This window comes from Apium graveolens, chromosome 9 (assembly GCF_009905375.1).
Source record: "Apium graveolens cultivar Ventura chromosome 9, ASM990537v1, whole genome shotgun sequence".
Lineage (NCBI taxonomy): Eukaryota > Viridiplantae > Streptophyta > Magnoliopsida > Apiales > Apiaceae > Apium > Apium graveolens.
In genome coordinates this window covers 262,473,010-262,490,231 of record NC_133655.1, presented here as the reverse complement: position 1 = coordinate 262,490,231, position 17,222 = coordinate 262,473,010, and the positions used below count along the sequence as shown (strand labels likewise).

At 36.2% G+C, this 17,222-nt stretch overlaps 1 non-coding gene across 1 annotated transcript; it reads left to right on the top strand.

Moving 5' to 3' along the window:
* Window positions 1-3,666: 3,666 nt before the first annotated feature.
* LOC141687930 (small nucleolar RNA R71) lies at window positions 3,667-3,772 on the top strand. The gene has a single exon (XR_012561407.1). It is a non-coding gene; the product is annotated as a small nucleolar RNA R71 (small nucleolar RNA).
* Window positions 3,773-17,222: the final 13,450 nt, after the last annotated feature.

Sequence of the window (17,222 nt, the reverse complement as noted above, 5' to 3'; positions counted from 1 at the left end):
AATACATTTACGAAAGATACCATCAGCGCACTTTCGATACAAGAAAGGGTCATCCCAAAAATACTGTTTAGCATCATGATAGAACCGTTTTCGCTGTTGATAGGTCAATTCTGGAGGGTGAGATCCACTAACACAGAAATTTGCAAAGTCTGCATACCAAGGAGTTTGAGTAGCAACCGTGAATAAGTGATCATCTGGAAAAGAATCGTCAATAGGAGTGTCTGATACGATATCCGATTTGAAACACAACTGTGAAAAATAATCTTCAACCACGTTCTCAGCACCTTTCTTGTCCTTGATCTCCAAGTTAAATTCTTGAGGTAAAATAATCCATCGAATAAGCCTCGGTTTTGCTTCTTTCTTGGCCAAAAGATATTTAAGCGCAGAATGGTCTGTGTGAACAATGACTTTTGAACCAATGAGATATGTTCGAAACTTGTCAAAAGCATATCTAACAGCTAGAAGCTCCTTCTCTATAGTAGCATAGTTCACCTGAGCTTCTTCCAATGTTTTACTTGCATAGTAGATAGCGTGCAATACTTTGCCCTTCCTCTGACCGAGAACTGCTCCAACAACATAATCACTTGCATCACACATAATTTTGAATGGAAGATTCCAATCTGGGGGTTGTATGATAGGTGCAGTGACCAAAGCATTCTTTATCCTGTAGAAAGATTCTAGACAAGCGTCAGTAAACTCAAAAGTGGCATCCTTAAGCAACAATTGAGTGAGGGGTTTTGTAATTTTTGAAAAATCTTTTATAAAATGTCGGTAAAACCCCGCATGACCTAAAAAACTCCTCACTTCCTTGACATTAACAGGAGGAGGAAGTTTCTCAATCACCTCAATTTTTGCTTTGTCAACTTGGATGCCACGTTCAGAAATAAGATGACCAAGTACCACTCCTTCATTGACCATGAAGTGGCACTTTTCCCAATTCAAAACCAAGTTAACCTCTTCACATATTTTATGCACTTTAGAAAGATTATGCAGACATATATCAAAATCAGAACCATAAACACTGAAATCATCCATAAATACTTCCATAATAAACTCAATGAAATCAGAAAATATGGCTATCATGCAACGCTGAAAAGTAGCAGGAGCATTACACAATCCAAAAGGCACTCTTCGATATGCAAAGGTACCATATGGACAAGTAAATGTAGTCTTTTCCTGCTCATCAGGGTGTATCGGGATCTGAAAGAACCCTGAGTACCCATCCAAATAACAAAAGAATTTATGCTTTGCAAGTCTTTTTAACATTTGATCAATGAATGGAAGAGGGTAGCGATCTTTTTTAGTGGCGGTGTTTAATCTACGATAATCAATACACATCCGCCAATCAGTGACAACTCTAGTGGGAATTAATTCATCTTTATCATTTTTAACCACTGTGGTTCCTCCTTTTTTAGGAACTATTTAAACTGGGCTTACCCATTTTGAGTCAAAAATTGGGTAAATGATGCCCGCATCAAGTAATTTTAAGACTTCCTTTTTAACAACCCCTTGCATGTCAGGGTTCAAACGGTGTTGTCCCTGTATGCAAGGCTTATGATCCTCATCTAGATGAATTCTATGCATGCAAAAGTCTGGGCTAATCCCTTTAAGATCGTCAATGCTATACCCAATTGTTTTTCTATGCATACGCAACACAGTAAGAAGCTTAGAAATTTGATCATCATCAAGATTAGAGCTAACAATTACAGGACATGACTTATTATCATCAAGAAACACATACCTGAGATTAGATGACAAAGGCTTTAACTCTAATTTCTTTACCTGAGGTTTATCACAAGAAGTAATAGGGTTTGTTACCTCACAAATTTGGCTTGGATCAGCCTTCCTATCTAACTCAAGAATCAACGAGTCAACTTCAGCATGTCCTTCCCCTTCCGAAGCTTCAAGCATAAGAACTGCTTCCAACACACCATTCAACAAAATTTGAGGTAGCTCATCATGAACAATTTCATCAATGACATCAATCCTGTAACAAGTATTCTCAAGCAAAGGGGACACTCAAAGTTAGAGTCTCACTTATAACATCAATAACAGCACCTGCAGTACAGAGGAATGGCCTGCCCAAGATTATGGGGATTTGGCTATCCTCTTCCATATCCAACACTACAAAGTCTACAGGAATATAAAATTTTTCAACCCTGACAGGCACATCCTCTAAAATACCCAAAAGATATTTTATATAATGGTCTGCCATTTGTAATGTCATTTGAGTTCATTTTAACTCTCCCATGTTTAATTTTTGAAAAATTGAGAGAGGCACAACCGAGACGCTAGCACCTAGGTCACATAAAGCTTTGTCAATGAAAAATGCACCTAAATGATAAGGGATTGAAAAAATTCCAGGATCTTTAAGTTTAGGTGTAGACTTATTTTGTAAAACGACACTATACTCTTCGGTAAAAGCTATTGTCTCCACCTCACCAAAAGATCGTTTATTTGTCAAAATATCCTTTAAAAACTTTGCATATGATGGAACTTGAGAAATTAAATCAGTGAAAGGAATAGTTACCTCAAGATTTTTGACAAGTGTCATGAACTTGCCAAATTGTTGATCTACCTTAGTTCTATTCATCCTGCTAGGAAACGGCAACTTAGGAACAAATGGTGAAGGAATATTTACAATCTTCTCGTTATCCGCTTCCTTGCTTACTTTAGTTCCGCCCTTATTTGTTTGATCAACATCATCCACTTTGTCATCTTTGTTGGTTTCCTTCTCTTTCTCATCAGTCACATCAGCAGTAGGCATTGAAGGACCATCATAGATAAAACCACTCCTAAGAGTAATGTCATTCACATTCTCTTTTGGATGAGCTGGTTGTGATGGTAAAGAGCCAGGCTGCCTTGTTGCGGAAGAACTAGCCATTTGTGCAATCTGAGTTTCCAACATCTTGTTATGAGTTCTTAACTCTTTGATCTCTCTCATGTTGTCTTCTTGGTTCCTTTGCACTTGTAGCAATATCTTCATCATATCACTTGATTGATCAAGTTGTGCAGCTTGAGGAGCATAGGTTTGAGAGGGCTTCTGAAATCCAGGTGGATTTTGAGGTCCTTGAGAAAGCCTATATTGCTGTTGATTAGGATATTGATATGATTACTGATATTGTTGTTGCTGATTAGGAACAGATGGATTCTGAGCATTGTTGTTCCTGTATGAAAAATTCGGATGATCTCTCCAGCCAGGATTATAAGTGTTGGAGTAAGGATTTTACTGCTGCCTTTGCTGAAAAATATTTGCTTGCTCCATCTGAAAATTTTATGAATTTTGAACATTATACGAGCATTCATTACCGAAGTGGTCTTGAACACCACACACTTCACATATAGGATTAGTCATAGGAGCCATGGATGACAGTGTATTAATACTCATAGGAAGAGCAGATGATTGTGAATTTTTCAGTGAATGAACTTCTTGAGTTAATGAAGCCAGTTGAGATGAAAAGAGAGAATATGCCTCCATTTCAAGTTTACCTCCCTTCTTAGGTGATCTAGGGTTATTGAAGTGATTTGCAGCCAAATTTGAAAGAAAAGCATACGCATCATCAACTCCCTTATATAGAAAAACACCATATGTAGCATTATCAACAGTACCCTTTGTTTCAGGGTCAATACCATTGTAGAAGCGTTTAATCAGAAACCACTTCTCGAGACCATGATGAGGGCATGCACGTTGAAGATCTTTGAATCTCTCCCAAGCATCTTTAAGAGACTCTCCATATTCTTGTTTGAAACCCATCATCTTGTCAATCAAGTCATCAGTTCTGTTAGGAGGGAAATACTCAGTTAAGAAAGCTTGTAAGTCATATGTCATAGGCCTATTTGTATATTCGAGGATTCAACTCAACTCAAATAAGAATGTAATAAGTAAATAGTGGATCGACCGTCAGAGAGATCTCGCAAAGTAATATCTGTCAAAGGATTCAGAAACAAGGTTCATCTACAGACTTGAGGAGTTAATTCACTGGAAGAAGTTCAAGAAGTTGATCATGCCTCAGTGATATAAATCAAGATCGTGGATTTAATCAAGTGACAGAGATCTCGTCAGGGTATCAATTAATTACAAGGATTTAATCTGAAGAAAATCAAAGCGTCAAAGTCAAGACATGAAGAAACGTCACGGAAGTTAGTCACTCATGAACCAGACAGTACATCGAGTGTCAACATTGAAGTGGTGGAATTGATTCATAATTCTCAGTGATTTTCAGAAGATATTCAGAAGAATGGATGCTGCTCAAGGTTAGTATTAATTCTCTATTAATTAATTAAGTCATATAATTTAATTAAGTAAATAAATTATATCTGCAAAGATTAATTTATTGATTAATTAAATTAATTGATTAATCAATTCAGAATTAATTTTAGGAATTTTCAGAAGTTTAATTGGTTTAAAAACAGTCTTAAATCAGCAAGACAATTGAAAATGAACTAGCATGATAATCTGGATTGTCATACCGATTGTCATGCCAAGTCATTTCAATTGTCATACCGAAAGTTACACTAGGAAGGAGATTGTCTTGCTAGTTCAACTGATTGTCATACCGATAGTCATTGTAGTTCAATCAGATTGTCTTGCTAGTACAATTGAAAGTCCTACTGAAAGTCTTGCTGAGCCAAAGAGATTGTCCTACTGATTGTCATTGCAGTTCAAGTAATTTTGTTGGATTGCATACAAAAAGAAAAAGAAGCAGAAGACATTCACTCACTGAAAAATACAAGAACACAGCAGCCGCCTAAGAAATATTTCATTGTTCTCTGCTGAAATTCAAAGATCAATTTCTAGATTGCAAAGTTAAATCCAATCAACTAGAAATCTTTATCTTGTTCTTGTGTAACAATCTAGCAGATCAAAATCCCTAGAACTTAATCTCAAATCGCGTTTAGCATTTGATTCTAATTATTACAAAAATAGAAAAAGTTCATGTCGAATTTATTCTAGATTTGTGATAATTGATTTGAGATTAATACCTTGTAATCGATACAGTTGTTGTAACACCTTTCAAGTTTAATAAAAGTTTTATTTAACTTGAATTTTGTTTCACATTTTTTATTCCGCATTTATTCGATTATTTGGTACTGTTTGTATTCAACCCCCCCTTCTACAAACACATTGGGACCTAACAATTGGTATCAGAGCCTTCTGATTAAAGAACAAATCAAGATCCTAGACTTTTGTGATTTTTCAACTCCTTGAATTTTTATTTATTCAAAAATTCATAATGACTTCACATAAAGTTGGAACCGTTAAAATTCCACAATTTGATAAAGAGAATTATATCATGTGGAAGAAGAAGATGCTATTATTTTTACAAGTTGCAAATCCCAAATATTTAAACTTGTTAAAGAAGGGTATAAAAACTCCTATGGTTATTGAACCGGAGGTAATAATAGATGGTGTGGTGACTACTAAAGCTAGAACCTATCCAAAAGAGCCCGAAGATTTTACTCCTGCTGAGAAGGAAGAAGCCTCCTTGGATGCCAGCCTTCAATTAATATTAATTGATTCCCTTGATCCCTTGATGAACAGACATGTGATGAACTGTAAAAATTCTAAACACATGTGGGAAACTATTGAGGTAATTAATGAAGGCACATAGGAAGTTAGGGAGAACAAGTTGGAAATCCTAACCTCTGAATATGAACATTTCAAATCAAATCCAGGAGAAGGAATTACTGAAGTGTTTGAGAGGTACAATGCGTTGATCAACAACCTGAACATCAATGGAAAGTATTATTCAATCAGGGAGGTCAACAAAAAGTTCCTTTTAACACTGCCAGCTCATCTTGAACATAGAATCACTGCCATTAGAGAAGCTAGAGATCTGAGTGAGATTTCTTTGGATAGGCTCTATGGAGTGTTAAAAACTTATGAGTTGGAGCAAATTCAACAGAAGGAAGTCTACGGGAAGGATAGAATGGTCAGCACATCTAATGCACTTGTAGCTAAAGGTCAACAACAACAACAATCTCAACAGTTAGAAAGAATGGTACAGTTTTCCAAGGGTGAGGAAAATGAGTTAGTAGCAGAATATGATCCTCCTACTACAAATCAATCAAGTGATGATTTTTATTCCTTGGAAGAGCTGGAGCAATTGGAAGATGAATCAATGGCCCAAATTGTCAAGAGATTCTCCCATGTCAGATTCAGGAGGAATCCCAAGCTTAAGTACAAGTCCAACTACAACAAATTACAGAAAGGTGGATCTTCATCCTCTAACACCAGCAGTGGTGGATACCAAACAGGGATGGTTGATCGGAGCACCATTAGATGCTATAACTGCAATGAGTTGGGACACTTTGCCACAGAATGTAGGAAACTAAAGCAAGTAAGAAAGAACTCTGAAAGGGCTTATCTGGCAAAGGGAAGAAGCTGGGATGATACTGACAGTGAAGATGAAGAAGAAGGAAATCTTGCTCTTATGGCTATTGATGGAAAAGCTTCATCATCAAGAATAGAGGTAAAACTTTCTGATGCTGAAATGGTTTATCATCTAAGAGGTAACTTAGATTGTGCACCTCGTGATAATGAACTGTTAAGTTTACAGATCACAGACCTTGAGAAAGAGGTCAATGAATTAAGACTTGTGCACATTAATCAAGACAAATTAAAAGAACAGGTATCTTTTCTAGAGAATAGAGTTGACTGTTATAGAAAACTCGAAACTATTCTCAAAGACAAGATCACCGGTCTTGAGACGAAGGTTAGAGCCTACTTCAATTCTTGTTCGAAGGCTAAAGAGTTCTACAGTAAGCAAGCTGTTAATCAAACATCTGGAATAGGTTATGATTACAATGCTGCTATTGGAGAATTAGGCATAAACTCCCCTCCTCATGTCTGTGCTAAAGGGAGGGAAGTACCACATGTGCTTAAGGGTGTTGATGAACCCCTCTATAAAGCATCAATTGCTGAACCATTTAATGCGACCTCTTCTGTTATTCAAGAAGAAATACGTGCTGAGGATCATGCTAATGAGAAGATTGTTTCCAAGTCAAGTGAGTCGAAAGTTCTAGTCAAAGTTGTGAAAGCAACTGAGACTAACTCAGACACACATGAGTGGGATAACAATAATGCCATGTCTACCATGCATAAATTGCCTGCTGTTAATCACTCTCATAAAGCATGTGGTGTTGCTAATTGTATGTCTTGTGCTTTTAATATGATGTATGCTTATTTTAATGGTAAGCATGTGTCTAATGATAAGACTACTCCTCGTCAGCATGTGAATAACAAGAAGCATGATAGGTCTAAGACTGCTAGTCCTTCTAAGGCTAGAAAGGAGACATTTGTGCCTAAGCTTAAACAGAAATTTGTTAAGGCTGTTTACAAGGTCAAATGTTCAGTCATTGAGGATGTTGAGATCGTTAAAATTAAAAATGTTGTTTTGCCTGACAAAGGACAATTCTACAAGTATGCCGGGCCCAACCAAGTTTGGGTTCCGAAGAAGGTCTAATCCATTTGAAGTGCAGGGCAGTATACAGGTGTAACCGGTAGTGTGGATTCTTGACAGTGGATCATCAAGATATATGACCGGAGATAGAGCCCTGCTATCAAATGTGGATTGAGAAAGCTGGCCCCCATGGTTACCTTTGGAGATAACAGCAAAGGTTTATCTGAGGGATATGGCTGTTTGCAAGCTGGGAATGTTATCATTGTAATTTTGTATATTGTGCTAGGTTATTATCAGGAAGCAGTATCTAACATATAGCACCAGTGACGAGACTTGAGAATATTACGACATATCAGACACCTGCTGCACATTACACTTGGAATTGTACTCTAGTAAGATGTGTACAAGTGTACTCCTGTTTGGTGAGTCAAAAGAGGAAGTCAGTGCACCACAGTTCATGGACTTTGCAGCTGGAGATCTATTGGACTATGCAATCTCTTCTTCACAATCTCACTTTAGGTTGGTATGAACTAGTATACTGCTCAAGCAATCGTCAATGACATGGTATGGCACTCTAACAGAAGTTGTAATTTTATATGAACTAGTAGAGTCGTCATATTTATAACTATCTTATCACTAGGCACAATCATATTGTTTTATATGTGCAGTGGTATATTGATTATGCAACATAACAATTAGTATCTAAAGTACTTGACAAGTATCGGTCAATGATATGTTGTTAACATTATGTTGCAGATATTTGTAAGCTTTTGACATGAATGAGAATTACTTAGACTTTACCCTAAGTGATCAATGTTTTATCAAAAACTCATTCATTTTGAAAAACAAAAATTAAACTTCTTTCTACATTAGTGATTTCTTATTTCATGTAAAATCTTTTGAAATCACTATTGTAAATCATTTTCTCTCTATTACCATATATTCTGTGTTACAGGTTCAGTCTCCAATGACTTTCTTTCATTAACAGTCATGAGGTTGAAAACCCACAACGTCTATCCCAGACTGTAAAGACAAACACAAAAACAGAACCAACCAACACTCTCTTACCACTAAATGTAGTATGAATGAGCGTGAGGGAGATAGTGCCTTAGTGCACCACATAAGGAAGGTTCTGTAGTCAACCCAGTAGCTCTGTCTCCTACATAGATGAGTAGTATTTAAACCGAGACAACTGCTAGCCCCCATACATCTTCTCAAAAAGATGTAATGGCTGAAAAGGCACAAAAACAGTTACTAGATTCATTCTCTCAACAGGGTGAGTCTATTGAATTTTGCCTGTCGGCCAAGGTATCCGATGTAGTGTCACCACTTCAAACATAATCAATTCTTGATGCACAAGGAGAGGTTACACACACAAAGGATGAGTTGACGGAAACAAGAGTTTCGACCATTTTAAGGTCAGATTCGATTGTTCAAGGTTCGTTAGTGGACCAATTGCCTTTACAGGTGTTAGGAGAGGATACTGATCCAAAAGCCATATGTCAGTGGTCAGTGTCTACCTCCCCAGGCTTAAATCCCCTGGATGCATCTGCGGATAGTGGATCTGACATAGGTGCAGATCGGCAACTTGTTGACAATGATTCAGATATTACCTGATGAGTCACAAGGAAGTGTCTTCACAGACATTAGAAGGGAACTTTGATCTTTATGCTAAAATCGTTGGATCATTGTTTACCTTCCCAGAATTCAAATCTGGAACCCTAAAAGGGAAACTAGCAACTTGTAGATTATGACTCAGATTCATCTGACGAGTTTAACAAGGATGGGGATTTGTGAACTCCCATTGCACCACCTGTGACCTCCTTAAGGATGGCTAAGGTGATTTTCCTTGCAGGTACAGCTGGATTATGGAGCTATGAGAGAAGAGTGATACACTTGTGAGAAAGAGTGTAAACACGAGTGGAGAGAAGAGTGAAACACATGTGAGGTACACTAAACAGAATCACACACTCACGGTGAGGAAGAAAGAGAAACTACTTGTTATTTCTTTTCCAACCAAGTGAAATATGAGAACTCCTTCAGACGACGGCATACATTCCTTCTTTAAGGGGGAGATAAAAGCTTAAGTAATAGTTTGGAGGATTCCTCAACTAAGGGGGAGAAATAGCAGGGAGGAAGAAAAAGATCCTAAAAATGTACACTATACCACACCATTGTTGTTTCTAACTACGGATCCTATTGTACGGGAGAGGTGGTAAACACAAGGTGATTTCCTAGTAAGGGAAGAAGCTGTTAGGGGAGTACCATTGGTTTTTATCTACGGATCCTATTGTACGGGAGAGGTGGTAAAACGAAGGTGATCTTCTTTAATCAGTTGATTCTCATAGGGGGAGAAGCAAGAGATATGGGCTTCTCAACAGGAAATGTGGTTGTACAAATGAAGATGGAACTACTTGAAGATATGTTCAGTCTAGAGGAACATCTACTTGGAATCTGGAAAATGTTAAATCTCGTCCAGAACTTTTCTGCTATTTACTTTGCATGTATGTTTATATCTTTTTCTTATTTGTTAGTTGAGTTATCCTCTAGGTATTTGTGTGTTATTGTCTAACAAACAAATAGGGGGAGATTGTAAGTCATATGTCATAGGCCTATTTGTATATTCGAGGATTCAACTCAACTCAAATAAGAATGTAATAAGTAAATAGTGGATCGACCGTCAGAGAGATCTCGCAAAGTAATATCTGTCAAAGGATTCAGAAACAAGGTTCATCTACAGACTTGAGGAGTTAATTCACTGGAAGAAGTTCAAGAAGTTGATCATGCCTCAGTGATATAAATCAAGATCGTGGATTTAATCAAGTGACAGAGATCTCGTCAGGGTATCAATTAATTACAAGGATTTAATCTGAAGAAAATCAAAGCGTCAAAGTCAAGACATGAAGAAATGTCACGAAAGTTAGTCACTCATGAACCAGACAGTACATCGAGTGTCAACGTTGAAGTGGTGGAATTGATTCATAATTCTCAGTGATTTTCAGAAGATATTCAGAAGAATGGATGCTGCTCAAGGTTAATATTAATTCTCTATTAATTAATTAAGTCATATAATTTAATTAAGTAAATAAATTATATCTGCAAAGATTAATTTATTGATTAATTAAATTAATTGATTAATTAATTCAGAATTAATTTTAGGAATTTTCAGAAGTTTAATTGGTTTAAAAACAGTCTTAAATCAGCAAGACAATTGAAAATGAACTAGCATGACAATCTGGATTGTCATACCGATTGTCATGCCAAGTCATTTCAATTGTCATACCGAAAGTTACACTAGGAAGGAGATTGTCTTGCTAGTTCAACTGATTGTCATACTGATAGTCATTGTAGTTCAATCAGATTGTCTTGCTAGTACAATTGAAAGTCCTACTGAAAGTCTTGCTGAGCCAAAGAGATTGTCCTACTGATTGTCATTGCAGTTCAAGTAATTTTGTTGGATTGCATACAAAAAGAAAAAGAAGCAGAAGACATTCACTCACTGAAAAATACAAGAACACAGCAGCCGCCTAAGAAATATTTCATTGTTCTCTGCTGAAATTCAAAGATCAATTTCTAGATTGCAAAGTTAAATCCAATCAACTAGAAATCTTTATCTTGTTCTTGTGTAACAATCTAGCGGATCAAAATCCCTAGAACTTAATCTCAAATCGCGTTTAGCATTTGATTCTAATTATTACAAAAATAGAAAAAGTTCATGTCGAATTTATTCTAGATTTGTGATAATTGATTTGAGATTAATACCTTGTAATCGATACAGTTGTTGTAACACCTTTCAAGTTTAATAAAAGTTTTATTTAACTTGAATTTTGTTTCACATTTTTTATTCCGCATTTATTCGATTATTTGGTACTGTTTGTATTCAATCCCCCCCTTCTACAAACACATTGGGACCTAACAAAGCTTGAGAAATTTCGTTCCACTCAGTCACATTGATATCATTCAACAATTTTTGAGCTTTAGCACGAAGAGAAAACCCAAACAACATGACTTTCAGTTGGTCTGCAGTGACACCCCGATGTTTGATGGTAGAGCAGAGTTGTTGAAACGTTTGCAGATGAAGTGTAGGGTCTTCAGAGGGAAGACCAGCAAACTGATTATGTTTGATCATAGTGAGCAACGCCGGTTTGATCTCAAAATTTGCTGCTTCAATAGTTGGCATAGTAAGGCCAGTAGGCACACCACTCGGAGAGGGCTGTGAATAGTTCTTCAAAGATTTAATAGGAAGTTCTGCCATTATGATCTTTGAATCGCCGAGATTTTGTTGCCTTTCTTTTCTTACTCGATCTATGTATTGCTGACAATTAATCCCAAAATTCGGACTAAGAGGAGTTAATTTTACTTCTTCTGTGGACCTGCACATCAACAACTTAAACAAGAAAAACAGTGGATTATGCCTCAATTGGAAGTAAACTCCCAATGAGACAATGGAAATAATCTAAAAAAATTAAATTAAAATCTATAGAAACTAGGCGTCTCCCCGGCATCGGCGCCAAAAACTTGATATCTTATTTTATATATACCGGCAGAAACTAGCAAGTACGGGTCGAATCCACAAGGAGACAAATCTTAAGAATTTTAATCTAATTATTGTAAATTGTTCCTACAATGACAATGATTGTTGGGAATTTTCTATAACTAAATAATGCAAATAACTATGTTTTGAGAATTAATTAACTAAAAGTCTAGGGAAATCGGGTTTACCATGCTTACACCAAACTAGTTCCTAAGCTAAAGCGACTAAAGTGGTCACACAACTAGAGTTTGTCAATCTCTCTCAAGTATTAACACTCCTGTAACAGGATTGCACAATAATAACTTCTAGTAATTTAATTGGTCAAGTGATTAGAACATATGTCGATCTCTCTCGAGTATCAACGCTCTCAGAAATCCAATGATACTCTCGCATTCACATTCATTCGGCTAATCGTATGTGTGCCTCTAATTAGTACACCATCTCTCGATCTAGTACCATTATTGCATATAATTATTCTCTGGTATTGGCCAATTACACAAACTAAGCATTAAAATATAACAATTAAAAGCAATTAAACCGATCAAAATAGTGTGAAAATCAAACTATTATAGTGGTGTAAACATGGTTTTCCCCGCGCCCTAGATTACGACTATTCACTCATGCTAGGAATAAAAATAAGGAAAACAATTGAGAAAACCATATAAAAAATATACTAAAATAAAAAAAGAAGATAAAGAAGTACCTCAAACTTATATTATTGAAGAACAAGTATCCAAGGTAAAGAAAGCTATAAAAAAAATGAACCAAAACCCTAGCTCCCAATAAAGGCACGTATGTATCTATGTCCTCCAAGCTAATAATAATAAAAACTAACTAACCAATAATAAAATCTGATGTTCTATCTAATAATCAAATTATTTTCTTATTCTAATCAAATTACAAGAGACACTTCTAAACCGAATAGGATTTTTTTGTAAAAATTCGCAGGTCTTTGTTTTTCCCTGTTTCTGGGCTGCTCCCGCTGGATTCTCCTTACTGGACCATCTCTGAATTAAAGAAAAATTCGTGGGCTTCGCGTGGACTGTAAGAACTGTTAGAAAATGGAAAGTTTGAGGCATATTTTATATATGTTCTTGATATGATTTCCGGAAGCTAACACTTGGAGGTTGTTCCTTGACATGAGGACTTAAACTTTCATATTTGGATCTAAGATATTTTCTTAGTGGAATCCATGAATATATTGTGACAAAGTTGCTTGCTTGAAATGGGTTATGGGGATTTTGTACCACATTGATATTGTAAAAGAAAGATATTGAGTTTATATAGCATCTTGTGTTAGTGTTTTTTACAACTACTAGCATAAGTGGAATGCTTGTGTGGCCTAGTGCTAGTGGGAACTCTTATATTTTTCTTTTCTATTACAAGTTTAATTATTTATATTGATTATTTAATTATTAATATAAAATATATTGAGTAAGGATTATTTCAATCATACTCTGAATATATTTTGTAATATAAATATTAATTAATCAGAATATAATATAAATAATAAGGAAAACCCATTTTGTTTACTTTTTCTTTTTTGTTACTTGGTATACCACATCGAGTGAAATAGAAGAAGAGTAACTTGAGATGCCTATATATTGAGAGGTACACTTGAGATAAATAAGACACAAGTCTTTGTGCCTACCTCGCAAACATATATGAGTTGCATAGGTTTTATGGGCAAACCGAGGTGCGATTCGCCGTTGATCATTGTTGGTTCTGTGGCCAGATTGATATGTTGTTGTTTTATCCTGGAAGCGATATTACTGCATTCCATCACAGCTTAAGTGGGGGGCACTAATCTCTTCAAGAACAGTCAAGTCCTCTTGAAGGGTTTGGCGACTCAGCTGTTGTGTTCTTCTTCTTATCAGAATTTGGAAAGCGATAAGAGATAAGTTTTCTTTACTTTCTTTGTCAATTACAGTCTTTATAGTTTGTTATTGCCTTCGTATTTTGTTTCGTTAGTTGGTTATTTGGTTATGTCCCTTGTTCTTGTTATTATATATATAACTGCCCATTGTTGCTGTGTAGTTAGAATTATACCCAACAAGAACATCAAAATCGGACTTCTGGATCTCTAGATACGGCCCTATTTGTTGCCTGTGTAGACATATAATACGAATTTTCTTCTATTTTCACTCTAAAATAGGACTTTTTGCTCCAAATCCTTCCAAGTCTAGAATTTCCTTGTAACCTACAATAAAATATCAAAACATATTAAATAAATATCCAAATCAATGCAAAATAGAATTAATATGAGAATAAAATCATATAATATATATATATATAAATATACTCTATCAGCTAAAATCATATAAATATATAAATATTAAATAAATATCCAAATCAATGCAAAATAGAATTAATATAAGTGTTATTATATTCGAGAAGATTATTCATTGTAACCCTAGCAGCTCTCGTGATATTTGTTCATCACTGAGAGGTAACAGTTCCATACTGTAACAGAGTTTATTGTTTCAATAAAGTTTGTTTTCTGTTACTTGAGTTATTAAAGTTCGATTTGATTGTACTATACACTGTATTCACCCCCTCTACAGTGTGTGTGTGACCTAACAAGTGGTATCAGAGCCTATCTGTTAACGCACAAACAGTTTAAGATCCAAACACAATCATGTCTGAAACAGAAACTCCAACTAAGCCCACCAAAACTGAAGAACCTCCTAAGACACAAATTCAAAGCCGATATGAGACCATCAGAGTTCTCATATTGAGACCATCTGAATATCCCATATGGAAGGTGAGGATGACCATGTTTCTGGAAGCAACAGATCCAGAATATCTTGATAGAATCAAGGAAAGGCCGCACAAACCAACCAAGCTCGCGGTTGCAGTTGCAGGTGAAGCAGCAAAGACTGTACCAAAGGAGAAGAGTGATTACACTGCAGAAGATATCACATCAATTGCTAAGGATGCTAAGGTACGACACTTACTATATAGTGCCATTGATATTGTAATATCAAACAGGGTAATAAACTGCAAGACTGCAAAGAAGATATGGGATGCCCTGGAAATAAGGTGTCAGGGAACTGATACGATTAAGAAGAACAGGAAGACAATACTCACTCAAGAGTATGAACAATTTGACTCAAAGGCTAATGAGTCATTGACTGATTTATATGATAGATTTGTCAAACTCTTGAATGATCTTTCACTGGTTGATAAGGAGTATGATCTTGAAGATTCAAATCTTAAATTCATGTTAGCTCTTCCTGAATGCTGGGATTTGAAGGCAACAACAATAAGAGACAACTACAATCTTGATGAAACAACTCTTGATGAAATTTATGGAATGCTCAAGACTCATGAACTTGAGATGGAACAAAGAAGCAATAGGAAAGGTGGTAAGTCAAGGACAGTTGCTCTTAAGGCTGAAGAAGAATCCCCCAAGGCAGCTACCTCATGGAAAGACAAGGATAAAACTCTTTTCACAAAGTCTGATACTGAGTCATCAAGTTCTGAAAGTGATGATGACTCAGAATCTGAAAGTTTGCCTGAGACGGATGCTGATGAGGAGATGATGAAGCTGTGTGCTCTTATGGTGAAAGGGATCACAAAGATTGCATACAGGAAGTTCAGGAAGGGAAAGAAGTTTTCCAGGAAAGGCACAAGTTCTGATAAGAAGAATTTCAGAAGATCTGAGAGCAGAGGAGGAAAGTCTGACAGAGGAGATTATACAAATGTCAAATGCTACAACTGTGGTGAGAAAGGCCACATATCTCCTGATTGCAAGAAAGTGAAAAGTGACAAAGGCAAGACTCTTATCATAAAGAAGAAAAGCTGGACAGACACCTCAGATTCTGAAAGTGAGGAGAATTATGCCTTGATGGCAAATGCTGATAATGCAAGTGCTGAAAGCAGTTCTGAAGCTGCTGAATCAAAGGTACCTCAAACTACTTATGCCTTTCATACTGATGATATAAATGAGTTGAGAAGATATCTTAAAACCATGTTTGTTAGTTATAGAGATCAAACTTTAACATGTGAAAGATTAATTTCTGAAAATCTTGCTTTTAAGAAAAGAAATGATTTCTTAGAAAAGGAGTTAGTTATGTTCCGTCAAACTCAGAAAGATAGAGATGATGCTTTTTATGTTAGGGATGAAGTGCTAAAAATGAATGAATCTCTAAAAACTGAGTTAGAAAAGGAAAGAGAGGTTATCAAGACTTGGACTAACTCTGGCAGAACAACTCAGAATTTATTAAGTAGTGAAAACTGGAAAGAGGGCTTAGGTTATGGAGAGGATAAGAATGATAAAGGAACTGAAGGTATTAAGCCTGTAGTTGTTAAACAAAAGCCAAAGTTAAAACCTGTCAAGTTTGTAGCAGTAAATTCTGCTAATGAGAAATCAGAAGTTAAAAAGGAATTAACTTCTGACAAACTAAAACAGGAAAAGACAGCTGAAGTAAACATAGGCTTAATGACTAAGAAACAGCTTAAGCATAAGCTGAAAGATAGGAATGTAAAGGAAGGTGTGAATAAAAGCAATGATTATAAGCCTGTTCCCGAAGCTCCTAGGAAAACGTGTCATAACTGTGGAAGTTCTAACCATCTGGCTTCTTTTTGCAGGAAGAATAAGAACATAAACTCCTTACCTTCAAAGTCAGGAGTTAAGAGTCAGTCTGTTAGATATAAGCCACAAAATCCTTGTTTTCATTGTGGTAGTTTATGGCATTCCATTTACACTTGTAAGGAATATCATAGTTTGTACTATGATTATTATCAAATAAAACCTTCTTTAAAGAAAGTTTCCATTGTTCCTTCTAGTGTAAGTTCTGATTCAAAGTCTGATAGTATAAATTCTGATAAGAAAAATGATAACATAAACTTTGATGTTAAATCCGCTGCAAATGTTAACAAACTTAATAAGGCCAAAGGATCCAAGCAAGTATGGGTCCTTAAAACTAATCATTAGTGGTCTTTGTGATTGCAGGGCAACAGGAAAAACATCCTAGTTCTGGACAGTGGATGTTCAGGATATATGACTGGAAATAAAGCCCTGCTATCAGACTTTGTGGAGAAAGCTGGCCCAAGTGTTTCTTATGGAGATGGCAGCAGGAATGGCACGTCACTGCCATTCCTAATGAGATATGGGACTCAGTTCCCCAGGAGGTACTCACCCACCTCTTGTTCTTCTACATGGACTACCATCGCCATCTGGAGCGATTGGAGGAGGAAAGGCTGGAAGCTCTCCGCCAGCAAGAGTGAATCATCAGACTCGCTATTCTGTTCGTCGAGAGTAGGAAGAAGAAATAACTTAT